The following is a 16088-nucleotide window of genomic DNA, read 5'->3' as shown; positions in this document are numbered from 1 at the left end:
CGTCTGTAATCCAGTCCCAGGGGATCCAATGCTTTCTTCTGGACTCTGTGGGCACTGGGCACACAGAAATGCATTCAGACAAAACACATAAAAAGAAATTAATGAATAATTTTTAATTTGATTTAAAAGCCATTTAGGATATCTAACAAGCATTTCTATCATTGTAGCACAAATAACTGCTCTGAAGGCAGGAGACTCTGTCTTTTCTCATCTGGTGTCTTTGCATTGCCTGGGGTTGTTAGCTAATTGTCATGCGTCCTTAACTACCTCCCTTATGCAATTGCTAGTTTCTTGAGACTCAAAGCCATCAGACCTAACTCTTTGCACTTTCCATGACAGAAAAGTATTTGGTCCATAATTAGAGCATAAATGTTTGTTGATTGATTAAAGACAAGCTGCAATAGAAAATTAAAATTAGCTCGTTTACTGTGGTTAAAAAAAAGCATGTAGCGTACTATTTACGATCTTGACCATTTTAAGACACTAGGCAGTATATTAGTCTTGTTCATATCGCTGTGTGCCCGATCCCTAGACCGTCTCTTACAGAAAGAGCTCTTCATAACCCTCCCACATTCCTTGTTCCTAGTCCCAAGAACCTTCTTCATTGATCAAGCACAACATGAAAAGAATATAGGAGTTTCGCGGGGAGGTGGGGGAGGTGTGGATGTGATCACCCAAAGACTTCCATCCTGCTTCTTGTCCTTTTGGTTCTCCTTCCCTCATGGAAAGGCTGTGCTAGTCTCTCAGAGCTGTGGATTAACCACAGGCCTGGGTAGAGGAGCCAAAGAAGGTGCCGCGAAAAAGCACTTTCAAGAACTGTTTCTGTTTAGTGCATAACTGAACACTTAGGAAAACGAGCAGGGTTTCACTCTCATCATTATTTGATTTTCAGGATAACTGAATACTGTTCCTTACTGAAAACAATATTTTTTCCCTTTTTTCACGTGCATGAGTGTTTTGCCTGTATGTAAGTGTGCATACCATCTGTGTGCAGTGCCCTTGAAAACAAGGACAGGGTGTTGGATCCCCTGGAGTTACAGACAGTTGTAAATCATGATGTGGGTGCTGAGAACCAAGCCTAGGTCCTCTGCAAGAGGAGTAAGTACTCCTAACTACTGAGCAATCTCTCCAGATCCCCCCACTCCAAAACAGACAATTGATCACAAATAAAAACAGCCAACAAACATCCCCAAATCATCCTCATTGTTAAATTGGAGTCATATCAATTTATCAGTGTTTACCCACCAGGCTGCTAAAATTAAATTATTGATTAGCACTGGGGAGAAACAGCATTGCCATTGCAGTTGGAGTCAGTGCTATTTCATAGACTCTAAGAAAGCATCTCTCAGCAAATCAGTCAGGTTAAAGTGTGCGTGCCATTTCTCCTCTAAGAGTCGACCCCAGGGAAATGTAACAAGTCTGCAAAGACAGGTGGGCAGCCAGACATTGTGCAGTGCAAAGCTACTTTAACAGACAACATAATAAATAATGGCATCGTTTTTATAAACTCTCAAATCATACGTTTGTTGAAAACTAACAGATTTGAAAAGGATTTTAAAAGGATACAAATCAATAAAGAGCCTAGCAATGAAAATTGGGTAGAAAAGAGGAAAAAGTGGAGTGGTCCTGTCAAACATATAATACTTTCGAACCCAGAAGGTATCTCTCAGTAAAGTGAACAGCTGTGCTGTGGTTTGAGGCTGGTTTGGAAATATTAAAAGCCCTTGCTGGCTGGTCCTGATGGCGCACGCCTTTAATCCCAGCACTCTCGGGAGGCAGAGCAGCGGATCTCTGTGAGTTCAAGGCCAGCCTGGTCTACATAGTGAGACCCTGTTCAAAACCAAACAGCAAAGCCCTTGATAACAAAGTGATGATTTTTAAAAATATGAATCCTAGGAAAGAAAATGGCTCAGCAAGTAAAGACCTCACCAAGCCTGACCACCTAAGGCCAAGCCCCAAGATCCACATGGGTGGAAGGAGAACGCGGATTCCCATAAGCTGTCCTCTTTCTCCACATCCATGCTGTGGCATGGGGATGCATGAGTGTGTGTGCACGTACACACACAAATCAATAAAGAAAAATAAATATATCCCAAGATACTTCATCCTACCATTTAGATGACTTCTGATATATAGTAGCTAGTCAAGAAACTATAAAAATAAATGAGTATTGTTGTACTCTCAGAGTTTTTACAAGAGTTGGTGCCGATTCTCCAGTTGACTAGTGGCTACCAAACACAAGTAAGCGTTCAGCAGATAGCAGCAGTTCAGTATTTTCCTGGATCTATTGGTACTTCTAAATGCCTCACCCATTGTAGGGCTTTATTTATTTAACAACAGTTATACAGTGCTTACTGTCTTCCAGGTACTGGCTAAGTGCTTTACAAACACTAACTCATTCTAACTGTATAACAACTGAAGTAGGTGGTCTTATCCCATCTAACAGATGAGGTAATTAGGGCAAAAAGCAGTCAAGCGATTCATCCAAGTTGGCACAGCTAGCCAAAATACTAAGGATAAGAACACAGGCTGTCTGGTTCCAGAGTCCCCATTCCACTTTGCCAGGCTGCTTCCCACATGAGAGAATTTATGGAAGGTATGCATTACGGGATTCTAAAACCATACTGTGCTTTTGTCAGAGGATCGTGAAATATTTTATGTTGTCATACCTGGAAATCATTCCCATAACCTCCCTTTGAGAGAGAGAATTTTAAACCTGTGTTGTAGTGGATGATGGACCCCCACTTGTGGGTTTGAGCAAGGATGGCTACTGCTGCTTTGTTGCTCTCTTGAAACAGGCTCTCACTGTGGAGCCCAGGCTGACCTCCAGCTCAGGTTCCTCCTGCCTCAGTCTCTCAAATGCTAAGATTACAAGCAAACACTACCACACCCGGATATTGTATTTACAAAGAAAGAAGAAGGTCCTGTTCCCATACAAGACCACTGTGTTTGCTTTCTGATGTTACATTAATTTCAGTGACAACAGTTTCAGTTTCTGTACAGAAAAAAAAAACCTGCTCTAAAAATGGAAGAAGCATGAGAATTATGTGAGTGTCCAAACTATGCAGAAGTAAGGGGTCGGGGGGGTACTCTGTGTGCTGTATGTCTGTGTACTGTATGTGTGTGTATTGTTTGCATTGTATATGTGTGTACTGTATGTATGTGTATTGTGTTGTTGTATATGTGTGTACTGTATATGTGTGTTGCATATGTGTATACCATATGTGTGTGGTGTGTGTGTGCTGTATATGTATGTACTGTATGTGTGTGTAGTGTGTGTGTGTTTGTGTGTGAGTAAATTTCCATGTAACTAAAACACAGCGGATAGCACTTCATATATTATAATTTGTATTAGCAAAATGCAAATGTAACATGAGGGCCTGCTTGTCAGGGTTTCTGTCCTCCCACCAGGTCCCACAGCCGGCAGGCCCCAAAGAAAATCACACAGAGACCTCCATACATGAGTGTGCCCTCATAAACACACAAAAGGAAAAGAGGAGGGAAAATATTTGTGTTGGTTACTTAAATTCTCCATAGGATCCTAAAGGTAGTTCAAAGGAGAATTCATGACTGGCACTGCCCAGAGAGGTGAGATGGGAAAGAGAGCCAAGTGGGGCTGCAGAATCTTCTCTGGAAGATCATTGCAACCCAAAGAGTAGATGATGGCAGGGACAAGTCAAGGTCACAGCTGGGATCTCTGATTTCCCCGGCGAGGGTCTGGCTGTGACTGGGCCAAGGAAGACTGGGGATGGGTGCCAAAGTGTCCATAGGCTTCTAGCGGGACCCCAGAAAAGAAGGCTATAATCAGAGTCAGAATAGTCAAGAAAGCCCCAGCATCAGAGATGGGTGGTATACGCATGGTATATGACAGTCATAGTTTGGAATGTTCTAGATGGTCTCCCGGGATATGCCTTTGTTTGGAGCATGGAATGTTGTGAATTAGCTCGATATGGGAAATAACCAGGCCAGCTTAAGGATAACAATTATATTTTTAATTGTTATAATGGGAAAACTCACGCGACAAAAATGGGAAGCCCAACTTCCTCTGTCGGGCGGGGATCGTCCAGCGAGCGCGCACACCTTGTTCGTTTTTCTTTCTGGGCTCCAGGTAGCCACGCCTTAACTGGGTGCACAGAAGGCTGCCCCTTAGAAAGCCATGCTGCACTGATGTTAAATGAGACAGAATGAGGTGAACCCCAGGAAATATCCCCCCAGATATATAATATTCAAGCAGAACAAACCACAGTCATATAGAAATATGTTGAACATAATCTCCTTTCTAGAAAAAAAAAGTGTGTATGTACACGAGTAAGTGAAGGTTTAAACAGAACACTGAGGATGCTCAGTGAGTCGTCGACAGCGGTTGCTGCTGGGAATATGGGGGGTGGGGGTAAGGGACATTTTGCTGTGTAAACTTCTAAATATTTTACAAGAACATTTTCACAAACTACTAGTGTACACCCATCCCAGAGCTGTTGGATCTCATACCATCCGTAGTCCTGGATAAAATATATATATATATATATATATATATATATATATATATATATTTAAAGTAATTACTATTTTAGTGCTATAATATTAAATGCAGAAATGTATAGTGACTGGTATAGCGGGCTGGTAAAAATAAAACAAATCTATGTTATCATTTCAAAGTAGACCTGCCAGGGTGTCTCCAACTTGCATCATCTGCTGCTGGCATCTTGACCAGGGGACAGCTGGAAGTGACTCACTCTCTGGCTCCTCGGCTCTCCTCCCACACAAGGCTTGCATAGAGTCTGACCCTCTGCTTCTTTAGAGAACTCACCTGTTCAAGCAGCTCAACTCTAAGATATATCTATATCACACCTGGTAAATTCTCAGGGGACAGAAGGCCAGCTGCCTGCCTGAGTAGGTCTCCCCCATTGGGTAGGTGGGGATAGTGGATGGGTTTAGCTGAGCTGCAGTGGGAGAACCTTAGTAAAACAGCAAACCCTGGAAGTGCACAATGGGGGACTACTTAGGAGTCAGCACCTCTCCGCCCCAGGCCACCTCCTCAGCTCTGAGAGAAGTCACTCCAACAGCAGTGAATCAAGTTAGAGCTGAGACAGGACAACAGAGAGAGGGGTTTCCAGCCCCTAGAGGGGCCCAGCGGACCCCTCATTAGAACCTGTCCTTCACCCTCGCCAGCTCCCCCTTTGTTTCAGGTTACAGAGCCTGACAGAGTTTGACAGGAAAACTGAGGTAGTGACATCCCCTGAGGGAGGAGAGTCCTGCTCATCTACCTTTGACAGCTAAGAGTAGATGTCACCTATAAAACACTTCTTTCACCTGAAACAAGCACCCCAGGATATCCCTGTTACCTTCAAAGGACCCATTAGGAAGGTACCAGACCAAGACACATCTACCACAATTCAGATTTCTTAAGGAATACATTCATTTTTAAGCAGACAGTTCCTGGAAATAGAGCACTCGTTTTTGTTTTCCTCAGAACGGTGCTGATGCTGGCAGTGTCAAAGAACACAATGAAGCAAGGCTTAGATTCCATAACTCTTTTCTCCATCAGCCCCTCTAGCTGGCCTTTGATGGTTGCCGGTCATTTAAGTGCTAAGAAATCAGGCCAAAGTTTCATGATGGGGAATCTGGGCCTTCACTTTTCTCACAATACACAGGAGCATAAAGAAACAAAAACACCCTGCACACTGTCACAGAAGCAGAACTAGCCAGCATCATTGCCAAGTCTTCCTAGCTGTCCCTTCTTCTGATTCTAACATGCCTCAGAAATAATTTAAAATGCAGAACCTGGTTTAGAAGGCAAGGGTGTAGGGCCCAGGAAATTGCATTGCAACATTAGCTAATTCTGTTTATTTGTTTTTGTTTTTAAAACAGGGTCTTATTGTAGCCCAGGCTGGCCTCAAACTCCCTGAACAAGTTTTTGAATCTTGATTCTCCTGCCTCCACCTTCTGAGTGCTGATATTATCAACTGCAAATATCACCACATCTGGTTTATGTAGTACTGAGGATCAAACACAGGGCTTTGTGTAGGCTGGGCAAGCATGCCACCAACTGATATATATATATATATATATATATATATTGATATATATATATTGATATATATATATATATATCCCTAACTGGTTCTGGAAACAGGTGATCCTAGGCCCTTCCAGGAACACTTTTAACACCTTCTGGTGTAGTAGGAGGCTGCTTGTTCATTTCCCAGCTGCCCAGATTCCTGAAACAACCACATAGAAACTGTATTAATTAAATCATTATTTGGCCTATTAGCTCACTTCTTATTGGCTAGCATTTACATCTTAATTTAATCATTTCCATTATTTTATATTTTACCATGAGGCTCATGGCCTACCCAGCAAGGTTCTTCCATGTCTGTCTCCGGTGGCAGCTCCATGGCTTCTCTCTGACTCCACCTCCTTTTTCCCAGCATTCAGTTTAGTTTTTCCGACTATTCTGCTCTGCATAGGCCCAAGACAGTTTCTTTATTAACCAATGGTATTCATAGCATACAGAGGGGAATCCCGCATCACTCTGGGACCTGAGTGGTACCTTTGGCAAGGCTCTTAACAGCATTTGCAGCCACAATTGGTGAAAGTCCCTCTTCCTCTTGCCTGCTAAGCCTGGGAGTTGTCCTCATTTAAGAAGAGGCCAGTTAATCACTGGAAGGCAATCATGCTGAAGATGACAACAGTCCTGGAGATGGTAGCAGCAGCAGACTTGTCTCCCAGAAACTGCTGAGCCACCTCTGAGCATTCCCTCTGGGGGGCAACTTCCATAACTCCCTGCTGAGTCCAGTACAGCTGTGTGGTTTTATCATGGTGGCTGCTGATTTTAACCAATTTTTTAAAGTAGCTCCCAGATTGTCAAACCTTGGTATGCATCAAAATTATGGAAGTGTGGTTAAATGGCACAGAGCCAGGCCCCAGCCCAGTGCCGCCTTGGGACAGGGGCTGCTTAATAGGTAGTTTACCAAGCGAAGGAATATTTCCTTGCACTGTGTGAATATGTGTCACTGTGAACAGGTCAATAAAGAAACTGACTGGTCAGTAGCTGGACAGGTAGAGGTTAGGTGGGTCTTGCAGAAAAAGAGAGCGAGAAAGAAGAGGAGGAGTCTTGCAGAATTGGGGGACAGGTTGCAGAGAGAAGCAATATGACCTGCCATGGTGAAAGAAGGTACAGCCATGTGGCAGAGGGTAGATAAGAAATGTGGCTTAATTTAACATGTAAGAGTTAGCTAGTAACCAACCTGAGCTATCAGTCGGACATTTATAATTAATAGTAAGTCTCTAAATGGTTATTTAGGAGTGGCTGCTGAGACACAGAAACTCCACCTACACTAAGCCAGCAGGGAGGAAGAACTGCCACCTAAAACAAAAGCAAAAGACAGTACTGTCTTAACTAAGTATTTCACATACGCAGAAAACCAGTCTCCATTCTCTCCCCTCCACTTCATAGGCTCCTGCCACAACTGTCTTCTGTGTGTGCATGGGTGAAGACCATGGACTGGAGCATGGCTGACCTTTCGGGAGGCCACACCCCTGAAGAAAACTTAATGCCTTTTTTTTTTCTTTTTTAGATAGGATGTCTTAGTTAGGGTTTTTATTGCTGTGAAGAGACACCATGGCCACAGCAACTCTGATCAAAGAAAACATTTAATGGAATGGCTTATAGTCCAGAGGTTCCGTCCATTATCATGCTGGCACACGGTGGTGTGCAGGCAGACATGGTGCTGGAGAGGTGGCTAAGAGTGCAGGCCACAGGAAGTGGTATGTCTCATTGGGCGTGGCTTGAGCACATGTGAGACCTCAAAGCCCACATCCACAGTAACAGACTTCCTTCAGCAAGACCACATCTACTCCAAGAAGGCCACACCTCTTAATAGTGCCACTCCCTTTGAAGGCCATTCTTTCAAACCATCACATAAGGTCTTACCCATGTAGCCCTGACTAACCTTGGTGGAACTTGGTGTGTAGACCAGCCTGCCCTCAAACTCGTGAAGACCTCCTTCCCAAGTGCTGGGATTAAAGGCGTATGCCACTACACCCAGCTTAACAATACTATTTTCAAAGTCTGCCCACTGCATTGCAAATACAGAACATTATTAACACATCCAGTATCTGTTCTGAGACACTGGGCCTGCATTAGAGATTGTGTTCTAAATATACATGGCAAACAGTAGCATTGCCTCTACCTTGGGGCCCCATAGTGCAGTGAGCACTCCTCCTAAATTATAAGCATATTGTTAGCTACAGAGGACACAGCCTAGACAAGAAGAACCAAGGGAGGCATCTCAGAGAAACTGAGGTCTAATCTGAGAGCTGGAGGTAGGTGTGGGTTAGCTAAGAGAACTAGTTAAAAAGAGTGGCGTTTACAAGGCATGAATTAAGAGAAGAGAGGAGAGAGAGAGAGAGAACATAAAACAAGTGAGAAAAAGCGAACAGAAAACCCTCACAATTTTACGGTATGACTAAAGCAGAAAGGGAAAGGGATGAATGATGGACTTGGAATGACACCGAGTTCCGATTTTGAAAGACCCTATAAAGTATAAACATTGCACAGGCAATCGATTTACTAAAATAGTGGGCAGAGCATGTGTCGGCCTGATCTGAAGACAAGATGCATGTGTCATGGGAAGGAATGATGCATGTGTCATGGGAAGAAATGGTGTCTGACCCTGGGGAGATCACAAATCCAGAGAGAAGAGATGGGAGCCAGAGACAGCGGCCAAGAGAGATGGAAAGAGAAAGAGAAGCCCTCAAAGGAAAACCAGACAAGACCATAGGAAACAAGGCAGGTGACATAAAGTTCCCTAAGATCACGCAGGTAGTAAGTGAAAAACACAGAGTTTAGAATTCAAACTGTCTCTAATCTTGAACTCAGCATCTCAAATATAACTTTCCTTAGTATCTAAAATTATAGAAGATATAAAATATCTGTATTATTTCAGGAGTTCATTTACACAACAAAATATCTGTTGTGTAATTCTCAAGAGCATCCCTGAGTTCTGCTGAAGGAGCAAACACCTGTCTTCTGGCCGCCTGGCCTCATCCTGGGAGGCAGCCATGGCTTCTGCGGAGCTGGACTTCATGCTTTTTCCCTGAGCGTGTCCCCTAGGGGATACAACCCGTGAACAGACACCTAGGATGTTCCCTCAGAAGTCCTCCATATGGCACCCAAGCATCTACACACATCCAGGAGTCACTCTGGATAGCCACAGTTCTCCAAGGAGCAACTAAATGTTAGTGGTCATCTTGTTTCCTATGCCAACACATATGTCTCCTTCAAAAGGCAGATTAATGAGTGCTTCTGTTGCTTATTGTTTAATTAAAATGAACTATTCCTATTCTTAAATATGTAAGTATATGTGGCTAGACAGATGAGATAGATGATAGATAGATAGATAGATAGATAGATGTGAGATACAGAACATTCCAGAAGTGTATACAATTTTTAAAAGTGTTTAACTTCTCATTCTACCTGCCTTCCCACCCCACCCATTACTATGCCTTCACTCATTTCATTAGCCCTTCATCTTTAACTCTCTTGGGAGTGGGGTGCTGGAGTTTGAACCCAAGGCTTTGCACATCCCATGAAGCACTGACCACTGGATTACACTGAAGCCTGGAACTTGCTCCTTGAGCTGTGTGATGGCTCATCTTCTCATGCCAAGGGGGACAGCTTCCTCAGCTTTCCCCTTCCTGCCAACCAGTCTGTTTTAACGATCTTGTTGAGTCTGGGTGAGTTGTTCCTGGGAGTCTTTGAACTCCTTTTGTTCTACAGAGAGTGAGGAGCCCAGAGGAATGTTGTTTAGCTAAACTTTAGACTTCAAATTTGCCAGGTTTGTCCTTCCCTTTCTATCCTTCCTCTTTGAGCTCGTTGGGTGTTTCCCTCCCTGACTCTCCTTCTAATCTTGCTGCTACTCAGAGTAAGGGATGTTTGTTGTTTTAATGGACTCCTTACAGAGTCTAGGACTCTGGAGGATGTAGGTTCAACAAACAAACTATTGTCCTAATGTTACATTCTTACTCTAGAGGATTTAGGCGGCGCTGGAGAAGGTCTCCTGTTGTCTAGGAATCAGCTTAAAAACTTTAAGTCGTGTTTGAGATATGCTTTTCCATCCCTCTAAAGAGCATTCTGCCTAGAGATTGGCTGACCATATTCAAACTGAAGCGATATCCTGTAGCCTCAAAGGGCTGCTGCTCTACACAAATCTATTAAGGAGGCAAGAGTAGCATTAGGGAAGCAATTAGAGAATGCTTGGTTGGCTGCCCTGCTAGGAGCTACAAGCCCCTGGGAAATAGAGAGGGAAGCCCAGACTCACAGTAGCTTGGCCTCCAGCTCAGAAGTGGAGCCCAAGCTAGGGTTGATCATGATCTGAAAAGCTTAGGCGGAAGGTAGGAGGCTCTTCAGGTCCCTGGCAACCAGGAGAGGATCCATATCTTATTATCTGGCATTTTAAGTTTCTGTTTAGAGCCTGCCTAATGTAAATTTGATGAGTGCAGAGACCCTGTTGCATTTGTTCACTAATGAATGTCCAGGTCCTGGAGTAATGCCTCATTAATAGTTGATACCCAATGGATGGATGATGGGTGTGTGGGTAGGCAGGTAGTTGGGTGGATGGATGGATGGATGGATGGTAGATAAATGAATAAACAAATAGCCATGTTAAAGTGCGTAGCAGTGGATCGGCTTGTGTCCCTCCTGTTGGTGAGATACCTCCGAAAGACCACTTGAGGCACAGCCAAGTGAACAAAGAAGATTAAAAACTTAAAAGAAGTAGAAAGAAACAGGTAAATGGGATAAGAGAGCTGCCCGTTGCAAAGCTGATCTGTATAAATTGCACCAGGGAATTAGTCTGAAATCAGCCAAAACACAAATAAGACAAAATTATTCTGCAAAGCCTTCAGAACTACATGCGTAGTCATCAGGCAATGGTGACAGAGGGAGGAATGAGAAAAGAAAGAAGGAAGGAAAGGAAGGAAGGAAAAAAGGAAGGAAGGAAGTCTGAAGGGAAGGAGGAAGGAAGGGGGAAGGAAGGAAGGAAGTCTGAAGGGAAGGAGGAAGGAAGGGGGAAGGAAGGAAGGAGACATAATTAATTTGTTCTGTCCCACTCTAATTTCCCTTATTGACAGTACTACCATGGCAGCGTCTCTTTTATTGATAGCTACTATAACTGTATTCACTATTTAAGCTCATAGAGCCATTGCTATGTCATTAACGGCCAGTCCTAACTTTTCTCTTTTCCATAAACTCATAGGGTTTCCATTCTATACATGTGTAATTGATTATTGAGGCAAACCGCAGTGTTTCCGTTCATTCCCAGTGTGTCCCTGATTGATTTGAGAGCATCTTTTGGTTTACACAGTCACTTTAAGCCTTGACCCTATCATCAGTCACAGTAATGATCCTTTTCTATTGGTGTTGTCCACACGAACAATCTGCAAATGCCCCAAGGGTTTGAATGCTAAAGAAAACCAGCAAGTTCCAGAAGAGGAGTGTTCGCCAAGTGACACAGCATCACTTGTGAAAAAGAGAATGTTTGGAATGAGGCTTGGATACATGGGGCAAAAATCTGAAGGTCTAGTTGGGAATGGAAGAAAATTCTAGGTTGAAGGAAGCCAAAGTTGGAACTTTCTGTATAAGTAACCTGTAAAATTTTATCAAGGAAGCCATATTTCAGAAGTAAAAAAGTAGGGGGGTAGGAGATTGTGTGGCCAAATTTGAAGCAAGTAAGGAGGGGGAAAGGCATATTGTTCTGTTTCGTAGCAAAAATGAGGTCAGAAAAGATGGCCTGGAAACTTCGATTAGAACATAGGGTTTTCCTGAGAGCATATATTATGTTCTCTAGTTAGAATTCCGAATAGGCTTCCCCCTTCCCCGAACACTCCGTTGAGGCTCCTCCATCAGGTACCCCTAGCTCCTTCCTTCCTTTGGATCCTGCCTGCTTTCTGCCTTTCCTTCTGCTCTGTCTGCTGAAAAAAAAAAATCAGTTACAACGTGCTTACATCTCCAATGATTGATACATTTTCCATCTGCTCCAAATGTGCGCAGGCTTGGACCAGACCGCACAGTACCGGCCCCTCCCGCCTCTCCCCTCTCCTGTGAACCGTCTTTCTACAGAGCACAGGCACACAGATGTTTTCGCCCCTCTGCTCCAGTGCAAGGGTGATCTCCCCAGTGCCTCTGTGTGTGTGAGCTCCAGGCACTGTCTCTCTGGGGAGACAGAGAAGTAAATGTTTTCATTCCAAGCCCTCAGGGTCAGGTCTTGTTTGTCTAAACTGTGTTTGTTGTCGTAATTATCAGATTAGCTGATCTCTGGCAGCAAGTTGGGGGGCAGAGGAGGGAGGATATTAACCCCCGAGTAGGATGGCGGCTCTGCTTTGTCTTAGCAATACCTCTGAGAGGAGCTGTCGTCTCCTCCGACCTGAAAAATTTGCCTGGAATTCGTTCTGCCAACTGGGCCGGCACTTCTCATAGGCTGTTGTTCTGAGTAAATTCATGCTTCTGCTGGGATCCAGCAGGCATTCAGCCTGAGATGGGGGGTGAAAGGTCATCTCTCTGAGATCTGCCGAGGGAGGTAAGAAGGAGACTCCAAGGAAGATATGGCTAAGTGATTTCGCGAAGGTGTGGGTGTCTCTCAGACCCAATGAGGAACCCGGAAGTTGAGTGGGAGGGCTTGAGTTTGTTCACCCGCCCTGTGGACCACTCCTCCCGCTGACACACACGGAGTACACAAGACTGACTACTGGTCCCAGTTAGTGGCTGGGCATTTTCTGTTGTTTCTGAGAATGTTAAAGTACATTTTCACTACTATCATTTTAGCAAAGCTAAGAGTCACTCCTTGTATAGGAAGACATTCATGAATCTTGTTCTTCAAGCCCAGAAGGCTGCTTGTCTCAGTTTCAAAGTATTTCCACTCTCTATCCTCCTACCTACCACACCTCTGAATGTCTGTCTAGTCTCCAAAGGTAAAAATAGATAGCTTCTATCCCTCATTCCCGATCACAAAAGTACCAGTGTCTTTGCATCCTAACGGCCCGATGTACAAGTGAGTAAATCTTGTCTCCCCAGGTGTATTAGGAAATCCAAAAGGGTGAGCTCCACATGTTGGTACTTGGCAGGGGACCCCAAATGAGCAAGTAGGTTTGCATCGTGAGTACTTCTTGGTGATGGCGCCTTCTCACTTCTGTTCCTTTCTGATTCTGTTGTTATTATTAGCGGTGGTTGTAGTGCTGATGGCGGTAGCAGTGTTTTATTGGGGAAGGGCATGCTTGGACGGTGTCTTACTGTGTAGCCCAGGCTAGCCTCCTCCAACTCCCAATATTCCTGCCTCATCCTCCCGATTGCTGGTATCACAAGTATGCATTGCCACACCAATTTCTTTCTGGTATTGTGCTTGGTTCTTTTTTGTTGTTAAGATTTATTTACCTATTTTATATGCATTGGTAACTACTGCATGTAGTTCTATGTGAGGCTGTCAGGGCCCCTGGAACTTGGAGCTGCAGACAGTTGTGAGCTGCCCTGTGGGTGCTGGGAATTGAACCCTGGTCATCTGAAAGAGCAGTCATAGCTTTTAACCATTGAGCCATCTCTCCAGCCCCTTGTGTTTGGTTTTTACTATGTACACACACACACACACACACACACACACGCACGCACGCACACACACACACACACACGGAAACTACTATTTACTAATTTACTGACTATCTACAGCATTATGAAAACTGTCCACATGTAATATCTTGCTAGAAGCCCACCATGGTTTGCGAGGTAACTGCTGTCCCACGTATGGAAGCAGAGACTCAGAAAGAAGTGCCGTAAACAAGTTCCCACAACTGTTCGTGGTAGAATGAAGACTGAGCCCTGCTGTGTCTGTATATGATTTTAGAACCCACACAGTCCTAGCTTTCTAGTTACTAACATGAAGAAACATCTGGACAGCTAGAGAAAATGTGCTTTTGCCCAAAGCTAAATTCAATCAATCTCTGTGTATTTTCCCCTAACAAATGCAGCTATAATAATTTCTTCATAAAATGTAAAAGTGCTCAAACGCAATAAACAAATTCCAAATAATATTTTATACAACAAAATAGTTTTTGCTATGTTGTTAGTGTTAGTTTTAAATAAATGTGACTCATTTGTCCATGTCCATACTGTTTAGAAACCTGTCTCCACTGGAAGCAAATATGATTTTTCAAATGTTCTATGTAGTTCCCACTGATTCCCAAAAGCCCTGTTGAGACGCTACCACGACTTAGACTAACCATCCATTCTGAGATCTCATTCTCCATTCGTGCTGCCAGAATAGAGGTTCTCTCAAAAAGAAATGTTCAGAACCAGAGCTGGGCAGGGAGTTTCCGTATGGCGCTCCTGAACTGTCTAGGGAGCAGAATTCAAGAGGGCGGGTGTCCGTCATGGGGCTGGTCTGCTGTATCCTGGGAAATGTCCCTTCATCCTCCGGGCAGCCAAAGAGCCATCTACAGCTCCGGCCTTCCCTGGGTCTCCTGTCCCTGGGACTTATCCCCTACTGTTTCTCACAAGCCACAGCGGAGCAAACCCAGCAGTTCTCAAATACGTCTTCCGTCAGTTATTCTGACAAGAGTGTCCATGGCAGGGAAGTCTAAATACCCATCTTACTAACAACCCAGAACTCTGTCTTCCTTCAAAGAACACTCATTTGGGAAGACTTTTTTTTTTTTTAAAGCATGAGAGTTTATAGGGCACATGTTTGTGGTCTTCACTCCAGCAAAAAAGAATTCCAGGTTTGCTAAAATACTTTAGTTGACACTGGCCATGAGTAGCTTGCTCCTGCTGTGATGTCTGAGGTGCCCAGATGTTTTCTGGAGCAAAGGCCTGGAGGCCTGACTAACAGCTGTGAGCCCCTCCTTTTGACTTACCAGGAAAGTTAGGGATTTAATTTGGTGAGGCAAGAGTCCTTCTTTTCTGATGACCATTTTATTCCATTTATTATATCCCATTTATGCCCTTGGGACATGCACATCGGACTTGTTTAGAAATATGACATTTGTCTTGGTTTAATATGCACGAAGTACTCAGAATAATGCCTGGCAAGCAGAGGGATAAGCTGCTACTGTTCTCAAGATATTCATATACTACAAACATTTTTACACACAGCCCTCTGGAAATTTTATAAAGAAACAATCCAGGACTGCAGAGATGGCTCAGTGGGTAAGAGAGCTTACTACATAAGAATGAGAACCTGAGTTTGAAGCCCCAGCGCTCACATAAAAAGCAGGCATGACCCCAGCTCTGGGGAGGAGGTGGAGACAGGTGGAGTTCTGGGACTTACTGGTTATCCTACCCCCAAAATAGGGGAAAAAAGGAAAAACAAAAACTGGCAAGTTACAGGTTCAGAGCCTGTCCCAAGGAAATAAGAGCGACAGAAAAGGACTTCCAGCATCTTTCTCCAATCTCTGTTCTTGTGCATGGGCACACACACATGCTCAGATACACACACACGCTTACACCCCCACACACACATGCTCAGATACACACACACGCTTACACCCCCACACACACACATGCTCAGATACGCACACACGCTTACACCCCCACACACACACAAATGCACACACATGCACACACATATGCTCAGATACACACACCAGTACACACGCTTACACCACACACACACGCACATGTGCACGTGCACGTACATGCACACACACGCACACACACACACACACACACGGATGTGCACACGTGCACACACACTTTAAAAAGAAAAGAATCTAGCACTTGGATAGCTTAAGACCCGGAAAGAACGGAGATAAGCTGTGACTCCTGCAGCTCAGAATAACTGCTATCCAGTGAAGGAGAGTTTCCTAAAAAAGTCACTGCCATGACCAAACGCAGGAACGCTTCATTTGAAAACTGAGTTTGCTATTTGGTCATGGAATGGACTTGACTGTCTTTCCAAGCAGCTAGTTTCCCCTCCCTGGATTTTGGGATTCAGGCATCAGATGGCTAGGTGAGCTATGTGACATGAAAGAATTTTGCTCCACAAGTCTCTGATGACAAAGGAAATAGTACTACCACGATGACCAAGTGTCCCCAGTGCCTG

This window comes from Microtus oregoni, unplaced genomic scaffold (genome assembly GCF_018167655.1).
Source record: "Microtus oregoni isolate MIOR12 unplaced genomic scaffold, Mior012 000012F_ref0000307, whole genome shotgun sequence".
NCBI classification, from domain to species: Eukaryota; Metazoa; Chordata; class Mammalia; order Rodentia; family Cricetidae; genus Microtus; species Microtus oregoni.
The sequence above is the reverse complement of the archived record's forward strand: the minus strand, read 5'-3'. Positions refer to the sequence as shown.